Here is a 19,992-nt window from a genome sequence, read left to right as displayed (position 1 = left end):
TCGCGTGTGCACATCATACAGCTTTGTTTACAAACCGTAAAATAGCTTCAAGCAGAACGTGAAAGCGAGTCAGTCTCCAGTCACAAATATGATGGACTTGCAAGTCGACTTTGACACCAATGACCCGTGACTTAACTTGGACTTTAGACTTTTGACTTGAACTGACTTGATAACCTCCCCAAGCCCAAACGTTAAAAATGATGCTATATAAAAAAGTGTGCAGCGCATCAACTCTCTTTAAGAAGTTCAGATTACAGTTTGAATCGGACAGCAGTCAATCAAATTGTGGCAGCAGAGAAAAAGTTGCGCATGGCAGTGCAGAGGAATGTCGGTGGGTGAATTCAGTCGGAGCCTTTGGAAAGATGATACCCCAAATTATTATTTTCAAATATAAATAGTCAACAAAAAACGGATTGCAACTTGCAAAACATGCGGGAAGAAAATTACAGACGGAGGAGCAACAACTTCCAACTTTGTTCGACATTTGAAGCTGCACAAATAACGGTAAGTCGTGGCTAATATAGCCGAAAGCTATATATAACTTTGCTTGTGTAGCATGTAGGCTAACGTAACATTAAATCATTGAACCTCCACACAGTCAGTCAGTGCGGGAACGTGATCATTGCACCCAAGATTGAGCAACAAATGGCAAGGCAGTTGGTAGCCTAAATCCTGCGTGATGTTACTGTGGTTCCTGAAACCATTAACATACGCTAGCCTACTCTAACCACACACAGAGAGGGTGTGTGTGTGTGTTGGGCGATTGTGTACAAGCCTACCTCGCCCGATTGCGATCCTCGATAGTCGATCGCTATGGGGGGTCTTTCTCATGGCTACCAATGTATTTCCATGGTATTATGTTTATTTGGAAAGTAATAAATATATATATATTTTAAATAAATGTAAATGTAATATACTAACTATTACTCTTGTTAAAAATACGAAATGGTATTACATTTGGTGAAGAGCACATTTATGACCTGTTTAGGACTCGAAACTCAAAGTTTAGGACTTGGGACTTGAGTGCTAAGACTTGAGACTTACTTGTGACTTGTAAAACAATGACTTGGTCCCACCTCTGCTGGTAACTAACCTCTTCATCTGGGTTGTCTTTTAGCTAGCAAGCTACTTACCAGCATGCCGGAAAAAGCACACTGTGTTGTAACTGGATGCCATAGTGTCAATTTAAAATGAAACTGACAGACTTTAAGCAATATGAAAACGGATTCAAATCTGTTCATATGCTCCCCAGGAAGAATATTACACTTTTAAAAAATAAATTCTGACAAGCGAGCACTTACATATGTTAATTTTTCACGTTTTGATAAATTCATAGAATGTTTGGGAACGTCCTGGGACCACGCAGCTGTCATACCGCTGAGGAAGGGGACTAGTTACTACTGGTCTATGGTTAGCAACTGCACATGGGGACAAATATTGTACTTTTTGGAGAAATGTCCTCTGGTCTGATGAAACAAAAATATAACTTTTTGGCCATAATGGCCATCGTTATGTTTGGAGGAAAAAGTGGGAGGCTTGCAAGCTGAAGAACACCATCCCAACCATGAAGCAAGGGGGTGACAGCATCATGTTGTGGGGGTGCTTTGCTGCAGGAGGGACTGGTGCACTTCACAAAATAGATGGCATCACGAGGGAGGAAAATTATGTGAATATATTGAAGCAACATCTCAAGACATCAGTCAGGAAGTTAAAGCATACTTCCAAAGTTGTGGCAAAATGGCTTAAGGACAACAAAGTCAAGGTATTGGAGTGACCATCACAAAGCCCTGACATCAATCCAATAGAAAATTTGTGGGCAGAACTGAAAGAGCGTGTGCGAGCAAGGAGACCTACAAACCTGACTCAATTACACCAGCTCTGTCAGGAGAAATGGGCCAAAATTCACCCAACTTATTGTGGGAAGCTTGTGAAAGGCTACCTGAAACGTTTGACCCAAGTTAAACAATTTAAAGGCAATGCTACCAAATACTAATTGAGTGTATGTAAACTTCTGACCCACTGGGAATATGATAAAATAAAATAAATAAAAGCTGAAATAAATCATTCTCTCTACTATTATTCTGGCATTTCACATTCTTAAAATAAAGTGGTGAACCTAACTGACCTAAGACAGGGAATTTCTAATAGGATTAAATGTCAGGAATTGTGAAAAACTGAGTTTAAATGTATTTGGCTAAGGTGTATGTAAACTTCCGAATTCAACTGTAGCCTTTTAACATATTTAAACAAAAGAAGATAAATAATATTTGCCGACCTCTTGCTGCTAATTAAAAAATATTTAATAACTCCACATAACAAAAACCTAGCTATAGGTTGTTGTAACATTTGTGTGCACTGCATGGATCAACAGTGCAGTTGCATGGTGCTGTAAAAATGTATTGTTGTTGAGTAGCAAGGCTGATGCTCAGATATTGCTGTAATAGGCCTATATGTTTCTCCTTTGCATGGTGTTTTGTTTTCTGGGTTATTAAATGTCAAGCTTCAAAAACCAAAGCTAGACTGCAACATTTCAGTAGCCTAGCTAGGACAGTGGCATGTGTCTACACGTTCCCTCCACTGGGACACACGAAGCAGTGCAATTGTTGTTGAATTCACCAATGTGAGCTCATCAGGCTGTAATTTCATAAAGTAGATGACTCAACTGTTAAGTCATTTATACTTGCTTGTGTGTCCTATTCAGCCCGCGGGCCTTGTGTTTGACAAATGTGCGCTAGTCTATTAGCCGCTTTATTACAGACTTGCGATCATTGCCATTGCTTGTATGCAGTGACGACCTGTCATTCAGGGCAGGTGGGGCAGAGCCCCATATTTTTTGCAAAGCAAAATAATATAGATATATATATATTTTTGGTCTTGCCTGCTTTGCATGTTATTTTGGCATTAATACATGTCACATATCAGTTTGAAAACAATGTAAAAAATAATATATATAATTGAGATAATACACATACTCTTTTCGGTTTTCTTGAGTAAGCCAGCTCCAAAATGCAGGTGTTTCAGCCTAGCTCAATGCTTTCTGTGGTGGTGGGGCGAGCCAGCAAAAAATAGGAGCATTGCGCCGTGATTGACTCAGTGTTGTGTCACTCATGGAGACAGTACGTCATCGTGAAGTTTATGTCCTTAGTAAGGGTAGACATCCAAAATGTCAGCCCTTTGGGTCCTGCCATAGAGTTATATTACAAGTGTCCTTCCAAGAAGGCTCAAAGTCATTGGCCACAGATAAAATGACGTCAAATCACGTTATATGTACAGTAGCTTTGATTGGACTGATCATGTCAACACCCAGTGGTTAGAGCATTGAGCCAGTAACCGAAAGGTTGCTGGATCAAATCCCCGAGCTGACAAGGTAAAAAAGCTGTCGTTCTGCCCCTGAGCAAGGCAGTTAACCCACTGTTACCCGGGCGCCGAAGACGAGGATGACGATTAAGGCAGCCCCCCGCACCCCTCTGATTCAGTAGGGTTGGGTTAAATGAGGAAGACACATTTCAATTGAAGGCATTCAGTTGTACAACTGACTAGTGTGGTGGAAATTCTAATCAACAACGAGGAGAGACAAGGTCAATCACCAATCAGGATATTACTTTATTCAAAACGTATTAAGTAGAAAAGCATAGAGCAATTGCTTCTATAATGATGAGGCTGGTCGGCTCAACACAGTGTTGTGGCGAGTAGCTCTGACATGCAAGGAATACAAATCATATTTGATAGAAAAGATACGCCCTTTTAGTCTTCTTCGCAAACAACAGCTGTATGGAATGGGTCACAAGGTGAAACTTGATATATGAGAAAGGAGTATCCCACAGCCAGATAGCATTTGCTATGAAGACTGTTTTTATTGTTTAGCCTGGCAGCTAAGATGAGGCTCCGATCTCTTTCCTGGTACTTCATAGCATAGAAACACCAATTCATTCTATGGCATAAATCAATTGTCAACTCCAGATACTCCCATCTCAAGTAAAACCCCTTCATGACCACACACCTGGACAAGCTCGCTGAGGGGAGTGAGCCTCTAGGTCATACACTCCCCCAGGATAGGTGCGACATCAGAGATGACATACAATGGTTCCAGACACTACCCCACATATCTTTTCTCAGACCTTATCTCCCCCAAGGAGGGAGTGACTGGCTCACAGACATTGTGGAGACAAGTACGTGGTTCCCCATCAATCACGCCATCCCTTCACATGGTTGAGAATAGGTAAAGACACATTCACATATGAAGACAAATGTTCCCTCCTGTCCTCTTCTCTTTCTGATATTCTGCATAGCACCAAAGACATGTGGAAGACACGCCTGACTTCTCCCCTCTCTGGGCCCCAGGTGACTGAGCCCCAGCTGAGGGAGGAAGTGCAATTGCCAACACCAGAGTCCGAAGGGATACATTCCAATAACAAGCATATCATATATGCATATTATGCAGATAAGACATCTTAATGATCTATGTTTCCTAACTAATTCGGATTCTTCCGCCACATTAGGTATCCCCTTTTCCCTTTTTGTACTTTCAAAGTCTTAGCTATCAGTCATCATCATGAGTCGACAATCTACTGGCAAATCCGTTTTAATCCTTGTCATATGACGAAAAATAATGAAGAGAAATTATAGATTAAACGTCTCGGTGCTCATTAACATAGACAGGCCTCTAACTCCTCTAGCTCCACAATGAGATAGGGTGCAGGCCAGGCAGCAGGCTGTTAGCCACCCTGCCAGCTTAGTGGAGTCTGCCACTAGCATAGTCAGTGTAGTCAGCTCAGCTATCCCCATTGAGACCGTGTCTGTGCCTCGATCTAGGTTGGGCAAAACTAAACATGGTGGTGTTCGCCTTAGCAATCTCACTAGGATAAAGACCTCCTCCATTCCTGTCATTATTGAAAGAGATTGGGCAACTTAATGTTAGATCCCTCACTTCCAAGGCAGTTATAGTCAATTAACTAATTACTGTTCATAATCTTGATGTGATTGGCCTGACTGAAACATGGCTTAAGCCTGATGAATTGACTGTGTTAAATGAGGCCTCTCCTCCTGGTTACACTAGTGACCATATCCCCCACGCATCCCGCGAAGGCGGAGGTGTTGCTAACATTTACGAAAGCAAATTTCAATTTACAAAAAAAAAAAAAAAAGACTGCGTTTTTGTCTTTTGCGCTTCTGGTCATAGAATCTATGCAGCCTACTCAATCACTTTTTATAGCTACTGTTTACAGGCCTCCTGGGAGGTGTACAGTGTTCCTCACTGAGTTCCCTGAATTCCTATCGGATCTTGTAGTCATGGCAGATAATATTCAAATTTTTGGTGACTTTAATATTCACATGGAAAAGTCCACAGACCCACTCCAAAAGGCATTTGGAGCCATCATCGACTCAGTGGGTTTTGTCCAACATGTCTCTGGACCTACTCACTGCCACAGTCATACTCTGGAATAAATATTGAGGATCTTAATGTTTTTCCTCATAATCCTGGACTATCGGACCATCATTTAATTACGTTTGCAATCGCAACAAATAATTCACACCCCAACCAAGGATCATCAAAAGCCTTGCTATAAATTCTTGCGTAATACCCTAGATGCAGTCACAGCCCTAAAAACATTTGTCATAAGAAACTAGCTCCCTGGTATACAGAAAATACCTGAGCCCTGAAGCAAGCTTCCAGAAAATTGGAATGGAAATGGCGCTACACCAAACTGGAAGTCTTCTGACTATCTTAGAAAGACAGTACCTTGCAGTGTCGAAGAGACCTCACTGCTGCTCGATCATCCTATTTTTCTAACTTAATTGAGGAGAATAAGAACAATCCAAAATGTATTTTTGATACTGTCGCAAAGCTAACTAAAAAGCAGCATTCCCCAAGAGAGGATGGCTTTCACTTCAGCAATGATAAATTCATGAACTTCTTTGATGAAAAGATCATGATTATTAGAAAACAAATTACGGACTCTTCTTCTAAATCTGCGTATTTCTCCAAAGCTCAGTTGTCCTGAGTCTGCACAACACTGCCAGGACCAAGGATCAAGGGAGACACTCAAGTGTTTTAGTACTATATCTCTTGACACCTTGATGAAAATAGTCTTGGCCTCTAAACCTTCAAGCTGTATACTGGACCCTATTCCAACTAAACTAAACCATTCTTCTCTAATTTAATTTAAAAAACTGTTGCTCAGCAACTCACTGCCTTCCTGAAGACAAACAATGTATACGAAATGCTTCAATCTGGTTTTAGACCCCCATCATAACACTGAGACTGTACTCGAAGGTGGTAAATTACCTTTTTAATGGCGTCAGACCAATGCTCTGCATCTGTCCTCGTGTTCCTAGACCTTAGTGCTGCTTTTGATACCATCGATCACCACATTCTTTTGGAGAAATTGGAAACCCAAATTGGTCTACACGGACAAGTTCTGGCCTGGTTTAGATCTTATCTGTCAGAAAGATATCCGTTTGTCTCTGTGGAAATCAACTGACAAATCAACTGTACCACTATTGTTTTCACTATATATTTTACCTCTTGGTGAAGTCATTTGGAAAAATAATGTTAACTTTCACTGCTATGCGGACATTACACAGCTGTACATTTTGATGAAACGTGGTGAAACCCCAAAATTGCCCTCCCTGGACGCCTGTGTTTCAGACATAAGGAAGTGGATGGTGGCAAATGTTTTACATTTAAAACCTGACAAAACAGAGGTGCTAGTTCTAAGTCCCAAGAAACAAAGAGATCTTCTGTTGGCTCTGACAATTAATCTTGATGGTTCAGTCATCTCAAATAAAACTGTGAACGACCTCTGCTTTACTCTGGACCCTGATCTCTCTTTTTACGAACATATCAAGAATATTTCAAGGACAGCTTTTCGTCCATCTTTGTAACATTACAAAAATCTGAAACTTTCTGTCCAAAAATGATGCAGAAAAATGAATCCATGCTTTTGTCACTTTTAGATTAGACTACTGCAATGCTCTACTTTCCGGCTACCTGGATAAAGCACTAAATCAACTTCAGTTAGGGCTAAACACGGCTGCCAGAATCTTGAATAGAACCAAAAAATGTGATCATATTATTCCAGTGCTAGCCTCTCTACACTGGCTTCCTGTTAAGGCTAGGGCTGATTTCGAGGTTTTACTGCTAACCTACAAAGTATTACATGGGCTTGCTCCTACCTACATGCCTACATGTACGCTACAGTCACAAGACGCAGGCCTCCTTATTGTTCCTAGAATTTCTGTGCAAACAGCTGGAGGCAGGGCTTTCTCCTATAGAGCTCCATTTTCATGGAATGGTTTGCCTATCCCTGTGAGAGATGCAGACTCGGTCTCGACCTTTAAGTCTTTATTGACGACTCATCTATTCAGTACGTCCTACGATTGAGTGTAGTCTGGCCCAGGGGTGTGAAGGTGAACAAAAAGGCACTGGAGCAACAAACCGCCCTTGCTGTCTCTGCCTGGCTGATTCCCCTCTCCACTGGCATTCTTTGCCTCTAACCTTATTACGGGGGCTGAGTCACTGGCTTACTGGTGCTCTTCCATGCCGTCCATAGGAGGGGTGCGTCACTTGAGTGGGTTGAGTCACTGACGGGATCTTCCTGTCCAGGTTGGCACCCCCCTTGGGTTCATGCCGTGGGGGATATCTTCATGGGCTATAATCGGCCTTGCCTCAGGGTAGTAGGTTGGTGGTTGAAGATATCACTCTAGTGGTGTGGGGGCTGTGCTTTGGCAAAGTGGGTGGGGTTATATCCTGCCTGTTTGGCCCTGTCCGGGGGTATCGTCAGACAGAGCCACAGTGTCTCCCGACCCCTCCTGTCTCAGCCTGGGGGGGGGGGGGGGGGGGGGTAATATGGTCAATCTGTTATATCTGGAGTATTTCTCCTGTCTCATCTGGTGTCCTGTGTGAATTTAAGTATGCTCCCTCTAATTCTCTCTGTCCCTTTTATCTCTTTCTCACTCTCCCTCTCTTTCTCTCTTATCTCGGAGGACCTGAGCCCTAGGACCATGCCTCAGGACTGCCTGGCCTGATGACTGCTTGCTGTCCCCAGTCCACCTGGTCATGCTGCTGCTCCAGTTTCAACTGTTCTGCCTGCGGCTATGGAACCCTGACCTGTTCACTGGACGTGCTACCTTGTCCCGAACTGCACCTGCTGTCTCTAACTCTGAATGATTGGCTATGAAAAGCCAACTGACATTTACTCCTGAGGTGCTGACCTGTTGCATCCTCTACAACCGCTGTGATTATTATTATCTGACCCTGCTGGTCATCTATGAACATTTGAACATCTTGGCCATGTTCTGTTATAATCTCCACCCGGCACAGCCAGAAGAGGACTGGCCACCCCTCAGAGCCTGGTTCCTCTCTAGGTTTCTTCCTAGGTTCTGGCCTATCTAGGGAGTTTTTCCTAGCCACCGTGCTTCTACACCTGCATTACTTGCTGTTTGGGGTTTTAGGCTGGGTTTCTGTACAGCACTTTGAGATATCAGCTGATGTACGAAGGGCTATATAAATACATTTGATTTGATTTGATAGTAAGCTGTTAGTAGCCCATGTGCCTCACCCTAATAATTTGGTCTATTTTCACCTCTTGATTTCACCTAATGTTACTGTTCTGACTTGGTGGTGCTGCACATGTAGTTTATAACCTGTTTTTGAGAAATGTCATCTAATATTGTTAGAGGTTTCATTGGGTGCTTATATGCCCCCTTTTTTAATCCTATGGTTCTGACTTGGTGTACAGGGAAAATACTGTAAAAGCAGCCCATGTTCTGCATTCTGTCGCTGTACATTTCAAAAGTGTTGAACACAGTTATGTTGTTGCTCACTCATTAATATTTTTATCGAAATTACGGAATGCCTATTATCCACTCATCGTTCCCTCATGCCATAGTTTGTACATCTCAATTGTCAGTAGAAACTGCATTTGTTTAAGCAAGTCAGCCATATCAGCTATGTTTTTTAAAAAGTCAGTAAACAAGCCTGAATGAATTGTTTCGCTGCCAGACAAGGCTCCGCTGATTCTCAGGTGTAGCGGTGGTAAGGATTCAATCCATTGTGCTGAAAAGAAAGCTCTGCTGTTGGCGGCAGGGTAGCCTTGGACTAGTAACCGGAAGGTTCCAAGTTCAAATCCCCGAGCTGACAAGTTACAAATCTGTCGTTCTGCCCCTGAACAGGCAGTTAACCCACTGTTCCTAGGCCCTCATTGAAAATAAGAATTTGCTCTTAACTGACTTGCCTAGTTCATTTATTTTTTATTTTGTACCTTTATTTATGTCGGCCCTAACAGTTTGTGGGCACCGCTTGTCGCCGTTATAGTGGAATTAATGTAGTGTCTTGGCTGGCATGCTGCTAAACATTTGTATTTATTTTTTTCCCCAATAAGATAGATTTACATGCTAAAATCGCCACTGCTTGTATGATTCTATTGACAATCCCAGCCTTAGTTACAGTTGTACGTTTTTGTTCAAAATATTGAGTCATTGACACTGAAACAGTGCATCCCGAATGGGTGAATTCAGCAAACAATGTATCAGGCCAGCTGTGATTTACAACCTGATATCAATATATTTTGGACTAAGAAATATATTGGTGGTTTATATTAATTATGCAATGAGTGAAATATAACCTGCTTTTAAAACCTTTTTATGAAGTTTGTATTGCATAAACTGAGAATTTGATCTTTCGGACTGATATTATGATTGTCTGTTTGTTTCATATCCGCAAAGTAGTTAAAACACTCTGTTCCACTTTCACGATACACTATTTTCCGAAATCTGACAGCAGTGGCTGCTTTTCATTTCGGGTGGACAGTGTACCAAAGATGTACACCATGTCACGTGTCATGTCATGTGTGTGCAGTGCACATTTAAGTTGCTTTATCAATCGGGGAGACCATTCGATGGGTCTTGCCAGGAAACTAATCCTGAAGACGGATGCTGTACCATCACTGACAGTGGATCAGGGGATCTTTCAAGCGCTGACCATAATGTAAGTATCAGAGTTTGATGAATCTGACACGGTGGCGGTGGCTATAACTGTGGCTGTTGACTTGTGAATGGTACATTTTCTGTAACACACCCGATATTATTATTATTTTTTTTTTCTTTTTTTTTTTCGTTCTTCCGTCCCTAAGCCCCCTACGTTGAGTCTGAGAACTGCCAGCACACAGCTGACACAAAGGTATTTTGTCCACAAAGGGAGTTGTGGTGTGTGTGTATAGCATTTGTACACTGAACATAAAAATCTAAACGCAACGTGCAATCATTTCAGAGTCACAGTTCATGTAAGGAAATCAGTCAATTGAAATCAATTCATTAAGTCCTAATCTATGGATTTCACATGACTGGGGATACAGATATGCATCTGTTGGTGACAGTTACCTTAAAAAAAAAAGGTAGGGGCATGGATCAGAAAACCAGTCAGTATCTGGCGTGACTACCATTTGCCTCATGCAGCTCAAGACATATCATTTGCAAAGAGTTGATCAGGCTGTTGATTGTGGACTGTGGAATGTTGTCTCACTCCTCTTCAATGGCTGTGCGAAGTTGCTGGATAATTCCAGGAATTGTGTGCAGATCCTTGCGACATGGGGCTGTGCAGTATCATGCTGAAACATGAGGTGATGGTGGTGGCGTGTATTCATGGATGCCAAGGGAGTCCAGGCTTCCCCAAATATCTGATCAATAAATATTTTTTAAATTATAAAATCATTTATCTTTTTTCTCTGTTTTCACAATTTTCTGTCAATTCACAAGTACCCGAGGGAGGGAATCAGCGCCCCCTCTGTCTCAGTATGTGTGGCCCATGTATCTGATGCTGTCTGGACCAAAAGAGTACATACATACGTTGCTGCTATAGCATTTGATTGGTTGATGCCAGCAAGCATTTGGCCTCCCTTGGTAAAAAATGAATAATAATTAACGTTGAGCTGGGCTCAACTGTGGGTTGTCTTGGTGCAGCAACATGCTCCCCAAAGAAGGCCAGTTTGGTTTTGGCATCACATCAATCAAATCACTTCCAAAGCAAGATGTCATTTTCAGGAAAACGTGTCTGTTTCTGGTCTACTTGTGTTGATGTCCTGCGGTAGCTAGCTTGCAAAAAAACTTTCCTAAGCCATGGATGGAGGTGGGGATTTGGACTTGTGGTTTTGACTTAATTCTCCATACAGGCCAATGATTATGGCACGATTCTGATCTAACCATAATTAAATATGTTGTGCCACTGGCCTTAGACAATTGAAGTTCAATGTGTAGCCTAGATGTAGGCTCGCATTAACTAGCTAGCTACCTTAGCTGGTTCATTGTTGCCCATGCCAGGAAGTTAGCCTAGCATGCATTTGAGCTAGGTAGTCTATGACAACAAAAACTACAAGTGTTCTGTATGACAGAGCCATAGACAGTTTTGCCAACATGAAAGAGAGGAGGATGGCATTGGCGTTCAACTAGTCTACAAGAATGGTCAGTCAACATTTTGTTTTACTTGCTCGCGTGCACACACAGATAAACAGAAATCAGTACCATGGACAGCCACAGGGTATTTAGCAACATTGATTGGACTTTATTGTTTTTGCTATCTCTAAGTTTGTTTTCAGTATATTAAAATTGAGCATATATAGCCTTGTTGATTTGATGATATTTAAATGTTTAAGTTGAAATGGAGCTGGAATAGCGGAGGCAGTGCTCCTGTTGTCTTTGTGCTGACTTGCGGTAACTTTTTGGCTCTAAATCAGTAGTTGTTTAGTAAACTGTCTAAAACATTAACTTGCTTGACCATGCTGACAGTGATATAACTGTTTGTACTGTTTATTTTACCCACGCACCGCTACTGGGTGGCGGATGAATGGGACGTACCAGCCCGGTACAGTTGTTACCGGGATTCATTCGTGAAGAGCACACTTCTCCAGTATGCCAATGGCCATCGAAGGTTAGCATTTGCACACTGAAGTCGGTTACAATGCCAAACTACAGTCAGGCCAACACCCTGAGGACAACGATAATGCAGATGAGTTTCCCTGAGACGGTTTCTGACAGTTTGTGTAGAAATTCTTCGGTTGTGGGGTCTCAGACGATCCCACAGGTGAAGAAGCCGGATGTGGAGGTCCTAGGCTGGCGTGGTTACACGTGGTCTGCGGTTGTGAGGCCGGTTGGACATACAGCAAAATTGGAGGCAGCTTACCATAGAGAAATGAACATTCAATTCTCTGGTAACAGCCCTGGTGGACATTCCAGCAGTCAGCATGCCAATTGCACGCTCCCTCAACTTGAGACATCTGTGGCATTGTGTTGTGTGACAAAACTGCACATTTTAGAATGGCTTTTTATTGTCCCCAGCACAAGGTACACCCGTGTAATGATCATGCTGTTTAATCAGCTTCTTGATATGCCACACCTGTCAGGTGGATGGATTATCTTGGCAAAGGAGAAATGCTCACTAACAGGGATGTAAACAAATGTATGTAAAAACAGTTGATGTTTGTGTCATTGGGGCTAATCAGCTGTAATGATAGACATTTTAGAAAATTCAACAACTACTCTGTCTGCACAGCTTCCCAGGCAACCACCACAGCAGGAATGGTGTGATACAAAAAAAATCAGCCTTCCCAAGGCAAAGAAGGGGGATATGCTGTGAAGACAAACCCAACATACAATTTGAATTCATTTGACTTACAGTATTTGTCACATGCGCCGTATACAACAGGTGAAAGGCTGGGTGAACTCCTGGATGGCAGGAAGCTTGGCCCCAGTGATGTACTGGGCCGTATGCACTACCCTAGTGCATACTACCCTCTGTAGTGCCTTGCGGTCGGAAGCCGAGCAGTTGCCATACCAGGCAGTGATGCAACCAGTCATGATGCTTTCAATGGTGCAGCTGTAGAACTTTTTGAGGACCGGAGGACCCATGCCAAATCTTTTCAGTCTCCTGAGGGGGAATAGGTGTTGTCGTGCCCTCTTCACGACTGTCTTGGTGTGTTTGGACCATGATAGTTCATTGGTGATGTGGACACCAAGGAACTTGAAGCTCTCAACCTGCTCCACTACAGCCCGTCGATGAGAATGGGGGTGTGATTTGTCCTCCTTTTCCTGTAGTCCACAATCATCTCCTTTGTCTTGATCACATTTTGGGAGAGGTTGTTATCCTGGCACCACACTGCCAGGTCTCTGACCTCCTCCATTTAGGCTCATCGTTGTCAGTGATCAGGTCTACCACTGTTGTGTCGTCAGCAAACTTAATGATGGTGTTGGAGTTGTGCCTGGCCATGCAGTCATGGGTAAACAGGGTGTACAGGAGGGGACTGAGCACACACCCCTGAGGGGCCCCCGTGTTGAGGATCAGAGTGGCAGATGTGTTGTTTCCTACCCTTACCACTTGGGGGCGGCCCGTCAGAAAGTCCAGGATCCAGTTGCAGAGCCAGGTGTTTAGGTCCAGGGTCCTTAGCTTAGTGATGAGCTTTGAGGGCACTATGGTGTTGAACGCTGAGCTGTAGACAATGAATAGCATTCTCACATAGGTGTTCCTTTTGTCCAGGTGGGAAAGGGCATTGTGGAGTGCAATAGAGATTGCATCATCTGTGGATCTCTTGGGGCAGTATTCAAATTGTAGTGTGTCTAGGGTTTCTGGGATAGTAGTTAGCCAGTTAGCCCTATTGACTTATGGCCTTGCCATATAGGGAGGTAAAAATGCCCTTGTTAACACAGCATGTATTTATTAACGTATCAAGATAACATATTGTAGTCAGGCAACATATGAATTGTGAATAGGCAACATTCAGCCAGCCGCCATTGATTTCAATACATTTTGCGTCATTGTTGCATCATATTTCTTTGCATACTTTCCGTTTAAGCTTGCATCGATGCGTGCTTCAAAATATGTACAAACGGAGTACACATTTGAGAAGTGCCCTCTGTGCTCCGTTCACATACTTTGATTTGGACTCGCACTCTGAGCCTCCCAAACTCCAATTTGCGTACTCGGAGCATGGTAGTATACATTTTGAGAAACACCCATAGTTATTTCAGGCACACACAAATTCAAAACACAAACGTTAAAAAGTTTAACAGAAAAGTGCACAACCAAATATTGCATATTTCTAAATGAGTACTTCAAATACACCAGGAAACACATTGTAGAATGAGTAGATCACTACATCAACTAATTGATAGCATCATAACTCAGAACAGTAAATAAAAAGGAAATTAAATTACTTACCCATTTAACAAACATTTCCCTTTTCAAAAACATTACAGGCTATTTAGACAGACTCCTGGATCTCTTCTTCAGGTGCGACCAAATGGAAAAGAGGATGGACAGGAAGATTGACGTCATCCTGAGGTCACATGAGTCTGCTCCACCTAACCACAGATACCATGGTGCTGAAGCTGGTCTCTCTCACAGTGGGGTTCTACCAAACATCATCCTCCAATCCCTTTTCAGCAGAACTACATGTCATTGACCAGTATGCCCACAGCTCAGCTTCCCCCAAACCCTCAGTCAGACAGAGGGAGCCGGTCTTAGGCCTATACAGAACCCTCCTGTGGACTTCGAACTGCTGTGGACTTCGAAATCGACATCCACGTCTTCGGCGCCCGGGGAACAGTTGGTTAACTACTTTGCTCAGGGGCAGAAGGACAGCTTTTTACCTTGTCAGCTCAGGGATTTGATCCAGCAACCTTTCGGTTACTGGCTCAATGCTCTAACCACGAGGCTACCTGCTGAGTTTGCCTAGGAGGTCAACCGCCTAGTTTCTCTTGCATATACTGGTGTTGGCTTGGTACTTCAGGACCAGCTTGCCACCGATGCTTTCCTTATTAAGGAACTTAAAAATCAGGGACTTAAAAATCAAAAAGTAGCATATGAGGTGATGAACAGTGACCCTGGAATCCTGGCTCAAGCACAGCAGGTAGTGGTGGTACATGAGCCCTACTTCAAGGCTACCATTGGCCATGACGCATATAATCTTGGTTTGACTCAGATGAGCCACCAACAACAATCAAGGACCCAAGTATGTCACCAAAACAAGATGAGTCCATGCTGGATGAGGTGAAACAGATGTGGGTGGAACTGAAAAGCCTTAGACAACACCCTGCACACTACAAGGTAGCCATCTCCAGCCCCAACAGCTTCTGAGAGGGGAAGGAGGGGATCCAGCCAGGGCAGAGTGACATTCAGGTCCCCGTGTCCTAGCAGAGCCACCTGTTACCAATGTGGGAAGGACAGGCATTTCCGTATACAATGCTCCAGGTCCCCAATCCCTGCCCCGTACAGAACTTCATTCACAGGTAACAACTCTGTTCCAAGTACCAGTACCATGCCACCCACAGTCTACTGATAGAGCGAGTTGGACTCGGAAAGGACACTTGTCATTCCTCCTAAGCATAAGTGCCTCACCTGGGGGAGGTTGACAACCCCAAGCCTGGTGCTCCTACTGTTCTCAAGCCACTGAACATGGCTGAGGATGTCTCCTCGGGCAGTGTTGCAGTTCTTCCTGAACCATCGAAACTTCAGCAGTGGGTCAGCCGGACACCACACAAACCAGAAAACGAGCAGCTGGCATGGGAGAAAACGTTAGATCTAGACACAACACAAGTCCAGTCAGAGGGAAACATGGGGACTTTCAGGCCTGCACACCAGCCTGTCCAACATTCATTCTTTGGGTTCACACCCAGCAAAACAGGGCTGAAGAACAATAGTAAATTCAGGGGCGCAACTTTCACTGCGGACGGGGTGGACATGACCCCCCCCCCCCCACATTCTAAAATTGCACTGTGATACTAAAAGCGCCGTCTGTGCACTTTCAATTATTGAACCATTGATTCTATTCTTGGATAATATCATGTTTAAATGTACATTTACATGGAGATAATTATTTGTCATGCCTCATCTGAGCAGGATCAGACGGTGACAGGGGTCTCGGCAGGGTCAGGCAACCAGGGAAGTCCATTCTGTGTCAAAGGGTTGATATTGTTTTTTCCCGATGACACAAAACATGTAAAACAAAAATGTGAGGAAGACGCTATTGATGATGATGAATGGATGCAGATATGTTAGAATGCCCGCTCATGGTCATATAATCTCAGACATAAATTACTGAAGTTTAAGACCATCCAGAGAACAAACATACAATATAGCAATGGAACTGTATATCATGCACTCAGAAATGTCATTCCTCTGCTGGAGGTGTAAAACACAAAAGGGGAAATATTTGCACGTTATGGTCTTGTGAAGGCTGGCTGAATTCTGGCAAAGAGTATGTTCTCTTATTTCAGAATGTCTGCAGCTTCTCCCTTCTCTCTGTTTTTGTTTGCTTGGAAATGTTGATACTGGAGACTGTTCTCAGAAGAAACTGTGTAACCTAGCATTTTTAGCGGCTAAGAAATGCATTGCCATGAATTGGAAGGTTGGTTATCCACCCACAATGTCACAATGGATGGCGGATTTGATTTATTTTCCAGATTAAGGGTATACTGTGCAACTTTCATAAGGTCTGGGTGCCTTATATGTTGAGTCAGGACTCACACCTGTTTACACATATAGAAGTAGCACTAGTTCACCTGGCTTGTGTGCAAATTTAGGCTTAAAAATGTGCCCAGTTGGGGATGTCTGACAGTATTTCTGATTTTCTTAACTCACCATCACTGATGAATGAATGAGCTGTGGAGCTTCTCAACTTAATTCTTCTTTACCTCCAACAGCAAGTAAACAAAGTCTGTATTTAGAATCCTCAAAATGATTTGAACAATATTTCCAGCTCTCTCCCGTTCTCTCCCTCTCCCTCATAGCCACTCGGTATGAAAGGGAAAAATGTAACGCCCTGGGGATCCAGTGGAAACGTCCTGAAATATGTGATTATTTCTTATCTCTTGTACAAATAGCCTAGAGCTGTCTCTGTCCTGAGCAGAGACGGCTCACTGGAGCTCGGGACAAGAATATTTTATACAATGTGTCAAGTTTGCTAGCCCGAGTTTCGGCCGACCCAGTTGATAGTTCATACAATGTTTCAAGTTCATTGCAGACAGGCCCTGCGTAGCCAATGTGATTTATAGTATATGTATTTTGATCAGGATATTTTTTACTTGCAGGCTGCTTTTACAGTGCTTTGCGAAAGTATTCGGCCCCCTTGAACTTTGCGAACTTTTGCCACATTTCAGGCTTCAAACATAAAGATATAAAACTGTATTTTTTTGTGAAGAATCAACAACAAGTGGGACACAATCATGAAGTGGAACGACATTTATTGGATATTTCAAACTTTTTTTAACAAATCAAAAACTGAAAAATTGGGCGTGCAAAATTATTCAGCCCCCTTAAGTTAATACTTTGTAGCGCCACCTTTTGCTGCGATTACAGCTGTAAGTCGCTTGGGGTATGTCTCTATCAGTTTTGCACATCGAGAGACTGAAATTTTTTCCCATTCCTCCTTGCAAAACAGCTCGAGCTCAGTGAGGTTGGATGGAGAGCATTTGTGAACAGCAGTTTTCAGTTCTTTCCACAGATTCTCGATTGGATTCAGGTCTGGACTTTGACTTGGCCATTCTGACACCTGGATATGTTTATTTTTGAACCATTCCATTGTAGATTTTGCTTTATGTTTTGGATCATTGTCTTGTTGGAAGACAAATCTCCATCCCAGTCTCAGGTCTTTTGCAGACTCCATCAGGTTTTCTTCCAGAATGGTCCTGTATTTGGCTCCATCCACCTTCCCATCAATTTTAACCATCTTCCCTGTCCCTGCTGAAGAAAAGCAAGCCCAAACCATGATGCTGCCACCACCATGTTTGACAGTGGGGATGGTGTGTTCAGCTGTGTTGCTTTTACACCAAACATAACGTTTTGCATTGTTGTCAAAAAGTTCAATTTTGGTTTCATCTGACCAGAGCACCTTCTTCCACATGTTTGGTGTGTCTCCCAGGTGGCTTGTGGCAAACTTTAAACAACACTTTTTATGGATATCTTTAAGAAATGGCTTTCTTCTTGCCACTCTTCCATAAAGGCCAGATTTGTGCAATATACGACTGATTGTTGTCCTATGGACAGAGTCTCCCACCTCAGCTGTAGATCTCTGCAGTTCATCCAGAGTGATCATGGGCCTCTTGGATGCATCTCTGATCAGTCTTCTCCTTGTATGAGCTGAAAGTTTAGAGGGACGGCCAGGTCTTGGTAGATTTGCAGTGGTCTGATACTCCTTCCATTTCAATATTATCGCTTGCACAGTGCTCCTTGGGATGTTTAAAGCTTGGGAAATCTTTTTGTATCCAAATCCGGCTTTAAACTTCTTCACAACAGTATCTCGGACCTGCCTGGTGTGTTCCTTGTTCTTCATGATGCTCTCTGCGCTTTTGACGGACCTCTGAGACTATCACAGTGCAGGTCCATTTATACGGAGACTTGATTACACACAGGTGGATTGTATTTATCATCATTAGTCATTTAGGTCAACATTGGATCATTCAGAGATCCTCACTGAACTTCTGGAGAGAGTTTGCTGCACTGAAAGTAAAGGGGCTGAATAATTTTGCACGCCCAATTTTTCAGTTTTTGATTTGTTAAAAAAAGTTTGAAATATCCAATAAATGTCGTTCCACTTCATGATTGTGTCCCACTTGTTGTTGATTCTTCACAAAAAAATACAGTTTTATATCTTTATGTTTGAAGCATGAAATGTGGCAAAAGGTCGCAAAGTTCAAGGGGGCCGAATACTTTCGCAAGGCACTGTACGTGTTGGCTTTACATTGCCAATTTTGACATAGCTGGCAATGGCAATAAAAGTTACTTTTTGATTTGTATCATTTAGATTTGGAAAGTAGATTAACCACAGCCAATGATTTTGAGATACAAAGACTATTATAAACTAAATTAAACTGTGCATATGAAAATCATAACACAGATTGGTAGAAATGGTCAGATAAATTGGCACTCCAAATTGAAACGGTTGCCGACCGCTGGTGTAGCCTATTACCGGCAACTTCAGGAGCTTAATGGCACTTAATTAAAACACGTAGGTAGGGTCTATAAATGGAAAAATACACATTTGAAAATTTTGACCAATTGGTTGAATAAGATTTTTTTTTCGAGTGACTGTCAACATGGCACCGTCATAGGATGCCACCTTTCCAACAAGTCAGTTCGTCAAATATCTGCCCTGCTAGAGCTGCCCCGGTCAACTGTAAGTGCTGTTATTGTGAAGTGGAAACGTCTAGGAGCAACAACGTCTCAAATGTGAAGTGGTAGGCCACACAAGCTCACAGAACGGGACCACCGAGTGCTGAAGCACTTATCGGTCCTCGGTTGCAACACTCACTACTGAGTTCCAAACTGCCTCTGGAAGCAACGTCAGCTCAAGAACTGTTCTTCGGGAGCTTAATGAAATGGGTTTCTATAGCCGAGCAGCCGCACAGAAGCCTAAGATCCCCATGCGCAATGCCAAGTGTCGGCTGGATTGGTGTAAAGCTCGTCGCCATTGGACTCTGGAGCAGTGGAAATGTGTTCTCTGAAGTGATGAATCATGCTTCACTATCTGGCAGTAAGACGGATAAATCTGGGTTTGGCAGATGACAGGAGAACGCTACCTGCCCGAATGCAGAGTCAAACGTTTGGACACACCTACTTATTTGAAGGATTTTCTTTATTTTTACTATTTTCTACATTGTAGAATAATAGTGAAGACAACAAAACTACGAAATAACACATGGAATCATGTATTTACCAAAAAAGTGTTAAACTAATCAAACTATATTTTAATTTGAAAATATTATAAATTCAAAATATATCAAAGTAGCCACCCTTTGCCTTGATGACAGCTTTGCACACTCCTGGTATTCTCTCAACCAGCTTCATGAGGTTTATTTGCATTGTTAAAAGTTCATTTGTGGAATTTTTTTCCGTCTTAATGCGTTTGAGCCAATCAGTTGTGTTGTGACAAGGTAGGGTTGGTATACAGAAGATAGCCCTATTTAGTAAAAGACCAAGTCCATATTATGGCAAGAACAGCTAAAATA

The 19,992-nt window shown here is 42.7% G+C and overlaps 1 long non-coding RNA gene across 1 annotated transcript; it reads left to right on the top strand.

The window, feature by feature from the left end:
- Window positions 1-24: 24 nt before the first annotated feature.
- LOC149981227 (uncharacterized) lies at window positions 25-9,693 on the top strand. The gene is made up of 2 exons (XR_016483277.1): window positions 25-504; window positions 7,987-9,693. It is a non-coding gene; the product is annotated as an uncharacterized LOC149981227 (long non-coding RNA).
- The last annotated feature ends 10,299 nt before the right edge of the window (window positions 9,694-19,992 follow it).

Source organism: Oncorhynchus mykiss, chromosome 9 (assembly GCF_057628025.1).
Source record: "Oncorhynchus mykiss isolate SJ-2025 chromosome 9, ASM5762802v1, whole genome shotgun sequence".
NCBI lineage: Eukaryota > Metazoa > Chordata > Actinopteri > Salmoniformes > Salmonidae > Oncorhynchus > Oncorhynchus mykiss.
This window is presented reverse-complemented; position numbering and strand designations above follow the sequence as displayed.